Source organism: Procambarus clarkii, chromosome 6 (assembly GCF_040958095.1).
Source record: "Procambarus clarkii isolate CNS0578487 chromosome 6, FALCON_Pclarkii_2.0, whole genome shotgun sequence".
In the NCBI taxonomy this organism is placed as follows: Eukaryota; Metazoa; Arthropoda; class Malacostraca; order Decapoda; family Cambaridae; genus Procambarus; species Procambarus clarkii.
In genome coordinates this window covers 29,661,307-29,668,816 of record NC_091155.1, presented here as the reverse complement: position 1 = coordinate 29,668,816, position 7,510 = coordinate 29,661,307, and the positions used below count along the sequence as shown (strand labels likewise).

General features: G+C 40.6%; 1 protein-coding gene across 2 annotated transcripts in view; it reads left to right on the top strand.

Annotated features, from left to right (window-relative positions):
* The first annotated feature begins 276 nt into the window (after nucleotides 1-276).
* Nucleotides 277-7,510, top strand: part of cbc (crowded by cid) — a 32,848-nt gene continuing 25,614 nt past the window's right edge. For both annotated transcript variants that reach the window (XM_045736036.2, XM_045736034.2), the window contains exon 1: nucleotides 277-504. The gene's annotated coding sequence lies outside the window, so the exon portion shown is untranslated. The remainder of the gene's footprint in view (nucleotides 505-7,510) is intronic.

The window sequence follows — 7,510 nt, the reverse complement described above, 5'->3', positions numbered from 1 at the left end:
TCCATAAATATAGGTGTATAAGACAACAAAAATTACAAACATATCTGGAAAAGTGTACATATTACGTTAGGCGTTCCCATAATCTAAAATTAGGGATTCAATATTCGGTCAAAGATGTGCAACCATTGCCTTCATCGCGTCATTTTCCCTCAATACAACTTATTAGTACCTAACAATGACTGAAAAACATATGTCATCAAAGAATCAAGTGCAATGATTGTAAAGTAGTTAGCCGAGATGACAACATATCAGAAACTTATTATTTTGGAAAGATGTATAGACAGAGGGATAGAAGGTAAACAAGGAACAGACTTGTGTCAGGAGACGCACGCCAAATGTTTTGATTTACGGCATGCACTTTAGCCGGGTGTTTAGACTCATTTTACACACACCAGCCAGCAGTTGAGACTCGCAGCACCCGCTGCAAGTGTTTAGACTCACGAAGCTTTTCGCCAAGTACTTAAACTGGAGACATTACGTGGCTCGGCTTCCATCACACGCCAGGTATTTAAATTAAAAAAAAATCATTATGTCTGGGGACAGGCATCCAGGGTATACATACAGTACATGTTAGGCTTATATCAAGGTACCTTCCCCCCCCCTAGGGTCAAATTACTGACCCCACCCAGGATGCAACCCCACAACAAGCTAACTCCAGAGGGGTTCATAGAATTACCCAAATTTACCCAAATCCTGCTAGAATTTCATAAGTAATAAAGAAATATGGTATATTTACTCACTATAATGCTGGTGCTGAATGCAGAACATGATCAAACCTATTTTTACTCTGAAATAATTTAATTTCATAACAAAATTAGAAGTAAATATGTAGCAGGTGACTCCATAGGAGGTCAACAGTCCAAACGCCAATGTTGTGGAGCAACTTATCCAAGATATATGATCGCCTGGAGTGCGTTTGTTTTACAAACATTAGGCTGGAACATTACAAACATTGTATATTATACATCATATGGGCCTCGTATGGGCCTATTGGCCCATACGAGGCAGCTCCTATCTATAACCACCTAATCCCACTCATATACTTGTCCAACCCGCGCTTGAAACAATTGAGGGACCCCACTTCCACCACGTTACGCGGTAATTGGTTCCACAAATCAACAACCCTGTTACGGAACCAGTATTTACCCAAGTCTTTCCTAAATCTAAACTTATCCAATTTATACCCATTGTTTTGTGTTCTGTCTTGGGTTGATACTTTTAATACCCTATTAATATCTCCTTTGTTATGTCCATTCATCCACTTGTAAACCTCTATCATGTCACCCCTAACTCTTTGCCTTTCCAGTGAATGCAATTTAAGCTTTGTTAATCTTTCTTCATATGAAAGATTTCTAATTTGGGGAATTAACTTAGTCATCCTACGCTGGACACGTTCAAGTGAATTTATATCCATTCTATAGTACGGCGACCAAAACTGAACTGCATAATCTAAATGGGGCCTAACCAGAGCAAAATATAGCTGAAGAACCACACCAGGTGTCTTGTTACTAACGCTTCGATTAATAAATCCCAGTGTCTTATTTGCCTTATTACGAACATTCATGCATTGATTCTTTTGTTTTAAATTCTTACTTATCATAACTCCCGGATCCCTTTCGCAATTCGACTTCGCAATCTCAACACCATCTAGCTCGTATCTTGTAACTCTATCATCATTACCTAGCCTCAAAACTTTACATTTATCAGCATTAAACTGCATCTGCCAATCCTTTGACCATTTCAAAACCCTATTTAGATCAACTTGAAGTGATAGTGAGTCTTCTTCCGTGTTAATTTCCCTGCCGATTTTTGTATCATCGGCAAATTTGCAAATGTTGCTACTCAAACCTGAATCTAAATCATTGATATATATTATAAACAACAGAGGTCCCAGAGAGAGAGAATGATCTGTGGACAGAGCATCAGTATGGCATAGGTATTGGGCTTTGGCTCAATATGAAACATAATAAAGAGCATGCATATCAGGGAAAAAAATTACATTAAAAATTGTCCACATGGTAAATATATATAATCACGTAAATAATCACCACTCAGTTTGAGAGCTGGGTGGCTCTGTGTTTGTTTTCTTTTGCCTGGTGCATGGTTGACGATTCGCTTATTGATTGTGGCCTAAGCCCAACGCACCCAGTGGAGCAGGCGGACCGTGGTTTGGACAACACCTTATTGGCTGGGAGCTGCCCAGCTTGAGGCGGGCGGTAGCTGTCCTATGAAATCGGATGATTTCTCCCACTGACAGAAGCAACCCCTGGCACCTCACTCTACGCCAATTGAGTGGTAGGCTTATCACCGGTAACTGTCGCTTCCCGTGTTGAGCCATCGCCAAGGCGATGCTGGAGTGTCCTCTTCAGGGCACAGGCCTGGGCAGTAATTATGGAGAACCGGCTGTTGCCCATGCAGCAGATCCACCCTCTCCACGCCACCAATGTGATCCAAGGGAAGGGAAGGTGCCGATACACTTGGCACCAGTGTTGTCGCAGTAGTTGCCAGAATGTAGCTGTAAACAGCTGCAAATTGCCTTAGGGACTCCAACTCTGGATTTTTCCTCAGGGTTGACTCCCAAAGCCTTTCCCATGAGTGGGTTTAGCCGCAAGGCAGCAGAGGTTTGAATTTGGGATTTTCCTTCCCCTAGATGGGTTGCCTTCCCAGGCTAACGAGTCCCATCTGCCCGAAGCAACTAGTTTTAAGGCGCCAGAGGCCCGCCAGAGGTCCTTCTCCTGTTGGTAGAAGCAGTTCCGCCGGACCTAGAGGCTAAGCCACATATGCAGGCCAGGAGCTGGACTTGGTTGTCAGAGGCTATTTGAGACGCATGCCATCAGGGGCACTTTACAGGATGTGGGAGCTTATCTCTACAACCCTTTCCCCCGGCTATAACAACCCTTGGAACCACTAATGGTACAGTAATGGTATCGGTAGCGGTATCGGTAATGTTATTCAAATCATCTATACAGTGGGGCCTCGATTTACAATGGTAATCCGTTCCCAGAGACGTATCGTAAGTCGAAATATCGTAAGTCGAAGTGATTTTTCCCTAAAGAAATAAAGGGAATTGAATTAATCCGTTCCCCACCCTCCAAAATATTAACTTACAAATACATTTTATACTGAATACAATTTTTTTCTCTAACTACAATACAGTACATATGTTTATCTTACCTTTATGGAGGACTCTTGATGGTGTATGGAAGATGGTGTGGATGGGGGATGAGGAGAGGTGTTACTGTTTGGAAGGGGAGTCCTCTTCCATTATAACATCAGGCAGTGATGACTTTTCTGGCCCCAGACGGCACCGCTCCTGTGCCAGGCAAGTTACGGGCTCACCATAACCCCTTGCTACTTGGAACTTGTTTCAAGTAGCTGAATCTATAACAACAACAACAACTTTTCTGGGATACACACTCTGGCACGTTTTGCCTGCATACCACTAGGACCTGCTTGTGGCTCTTTGCTTGCTTGTCTTACTAAGACTCTGTCTAAAGACACTTGCTTTTCCCTACATTTTAACACTTGTCTGTAGTAAGACATCACATTGTCATTTAAAGGTCAATGCAATGGCCTGCTACAGCTTTATCTGGGTAAGTTTTTTTAACAAAACTTTGCAGTTCTTCCCATACTTCACACATTTCTTAATGAGGAAGGGACATCCTCTACTGCCTCTACTCACAACTATTTTCCTAGGTTGAACCTTACCACTGACTTTCTTGGGACCCATGGTATGATATATAAAATCAGTTTTATGTTCAAAAAGCAAAGAATCGCCACAAAAACGGAATTTCTTATTGTGTGATCGTCACTAAGTGGGCAGCTATAGTAAACTGAGGAAGGTTGGCTCGTGTGACCAGGAACCATGTGCTCGGTCGACCCAAACGTGTACCAACAAATATTGTTAGTCAACGACATTATCGTAAGTCGAGTCGCATTTTTCAATCAAATTTACACCGTAACTCAAAATTATCGCAAGTCGGGCCAATCGTAAGTCGAGGTGCCACTGTATATGTATTGTGCTGTCTAAGGGTTAATTAAGCAATATATCAGAGTGTGTGTAGGGTTCAGTGTTCTATGAACGAAAAGGTCATGAGTAGTTTAAATAGCGAACGCATTCCAGCGAATAACGTTAGTATCTATATAACAAAATTATTGTCCTGTGGAGTTGATTTAACTTCCAGACACTTTTTTTAAATAAATAATAAATATTTCATTGCTATTTATGAAAGATATTATTATAAATACGCATTCTACTTGTTAATATCACCAATTAAATTTGCGACAATTTGAGCAAAGAAGTGCGATGACTAGATCACTGTGTACAGGAGGCTGATATTGGCAGCAAACACACTCCAGGTGACCATATATCTTGAATAAGTTGCTACACAACATTGCCGCTTGGACCGTTGACTTCCTATGGCGTCACTTGCTACATATTTACTTCTAATTTTGTTATGAAATTAGATTATGTCAGAGTAAATATAGGTGTGATGATGTTCTGCATTCAGCATCAACATTATAGTGAGTAAATATACCACATTTCTTCATTACTTACATAATGCTAGTAGGATTTGGGTGGATTTGGGTAGATTTGGGTAATTCTATGGACTGCTCCTGAGTACCTACTTACTGGTAGGTGAACAGGTGTATTAGGTGAACTGAAATGTGCCTTCCATTTCTGTCCCGCCCGGGATTCGAACCCAAAATTTTCGATGGTGTGTTGAGAACGAACCCGACTACTACAGTGGTACCTCGGAATGCGATTGTCCCTGTATGCGAGGTTTTCGGAAGGCGAGGTGTATTTACTCCAAAAATTTGTCTCAGAAGGCGAGGGTTACTTCGGGAGGCGAGTTTGGACGCGAGTTTGTTGATACGCGTACAGCCGACCTAGCGCGTTCGTCGCCCCTCCGCCCCTCAGTTTATTATTGTCTCGCGCTCAGTGACTACCCCCACATCAATTCTTCTCGCGGATTTTCAGTGTTTTGTTGGATTTTTGGTGATTTGTCTATACAATTTGTTATTATATATCTCACCATGGGTCCCAAGAAAGCCAGTGGTAAGGATAAAGGCCAGAAAGCTCATGTGAGGATGACAATAGAGGAGAAACAAGAGATCATTCGGAAGCATGAGAACGGTACACGTGTTGTTGAACTTTGTAGGCAGTACAACAAAGCCACATCAACAATATGCACTATACTTAAGAAGAAAAATAAGATTATGGGTGCTAAAGTGGCAAAAGGAGTAAGAACATTAACGGCACAAAGACCACAAATACTTGAAGAAGTGGAAAAGTTGTTATTAATTTGGATACACGACAAGGAGTTGAGGGGTGATAGTGTTTCGGAGGCCATTATTTGTGAGAAAGCCAGGGTGTTGCACGAAGACCTTCTAAAGAATACCCCTGCAACGAGTGATGCAGATCGATAAGAAAGAGTTTAAGGCAAGCAGGGGCTGGTTTGAAAAATTTAGAAAGAGAAGTGGTATCCATAGTGTTACAAGGCATGGGGTTATGTGATGTGATTATGGAAGGGGACTCCCCTTCCAAACAGTAACTCCTCTCCTCCTCCCCCCTCCTCACCATCTTCCATACGCCTACAACACTCGACAGCAAGGTAAGTAATAACTGGAACACAGTTTTGTAGGTTTATTTAGATGAATTAGGTAAATTAGGTATAAAAATTTAGTTTGATGTGGGGTTTTTGGGGTAGTCAGGAACGGATTAATTCATTCCCCTTTATTTCTTATGGGGAAATTAACTTCGGAATGCGAGTTTTCGGAAGGCGAGGCGTCTCCAGGAACGGATTAAACTCTTATTCTGAGGTATGCCTGTACTGGGATCCTAATATTACAAGAATCCAAAACAGTCAGTCTGCAAATCAAGTGTCCTAAACTATGAAATGACCTCCCTAATGAGATTAAAAATTTTACTTCTCTTGTCCAGTTTAAAAGAAACTAAGAAACCTTATTAATTTTATGTAACCAATTTTCCCCACCTTTTCTCATCCTTCTTGTTGACCTGTATTTTGCTGTTATCGTGAACAGTAATTGCTACATGTATACTGTTACCAAATATTACTGTTTCTAAATAGCATAAAAACTGTATATAATGTTTCTAAATCTTGTCTACAATTATAAAATTATTAACTATGTACTGTTAAAATAACTGTTGTTTATAAATATCTTTTGTATAATTGTCAATTATTTTTAAATCTGTCAACTATTCAAAAATATTACCATATACAGTACTTGTATTATTTAGTTTTATGTATTACCCAATTACATGTATCCATTTTCTCTTTTTTTATGTTATGCCTTCCTTAAAAGCAATATATCATTTGTTAAATTTTGTAAACAGTTTATATACTATCTTCTTGTTTGGTATTGTGCCTACCTCATTAAATCCTTAAACAATCTAACTGAATTAATTTTAGTTATGTTCAAAAATGCTTTGTGTATTAGTGGTATTACTAAATATTCATACTCTGTAAAAATTATTTAACCATTGTATCATATTCTTCTGTATGATTTTTAAATTGAAATTATTATTATAAATAAATTCTTAATCTTTGAATCACAGTCATTTACTCATATGTATGTGTGTATATATATATATATATATATATATATATATATATATATATATATATATATATATATATATATATATATATTGTCACGTGGGGGGTGGGCGGTCCGGGGCTCTGCTAACACTCGGCTGCTAGGGGCTCAAAGGGCCCAAATACTCAGCCCCTCCGACTCCCTGGATTCACCGGAGTCTCCTTGGTCACACAAGATAGGACCAACAATGCCCACCTCCGCAGGTCTTTGCTTCCACCACAAAGGGGTGCCACTGATTCACCCTGGAAGCCCTTCAGTCAACCACGGGGAAACTGCTGTTAACAGTTCCGGCCTAGACCCGTGGGGGAGTGAAGGAAGACTCAGGCTTACCTATAACCATAGCCTCTCTGAGTCTTGCCTGCCAGACAAAAAAAAAGGTTGCAGGAACTCCTTTCCCGCCTGTCTTCTCTATCTTCCTCTTAGCAAGGTCGCCAGCTGGGTTATTATATCTGCACCCCAGCAATGCAGTTCAGTGGGTGTATCATATATCGTTTGTAGCCAGAAATGTATGCTCATAGAGAAATATCACAAATGGAGGCACACTCAAACACAGTAATAAAATGTGTGGATTTACTGACGCAAATTACATGAACACACACACGCAATCACAAGTAATACATGAATATGGAATATGGATGATGAGTCTGGAGATCGTCAGCCTCTTCTTCCACGACCTCCAACTCTCCTTCGACTGGGCAGGAAGACAGGAGTCTCACACTCTCACAGGAGGGCCTCTTCACCACGTCGGCACCTCTTCTTCACTGTCCTGCCATCCATACACACTGTCCTCTCTGACAGTCCTGGACACAAGCTGCCTTGCAGCCTATTCTACTATTAAAGTAATAAAGTCTTGCTGCCACATACACAAGTAAATATTGTGGCCTAACTA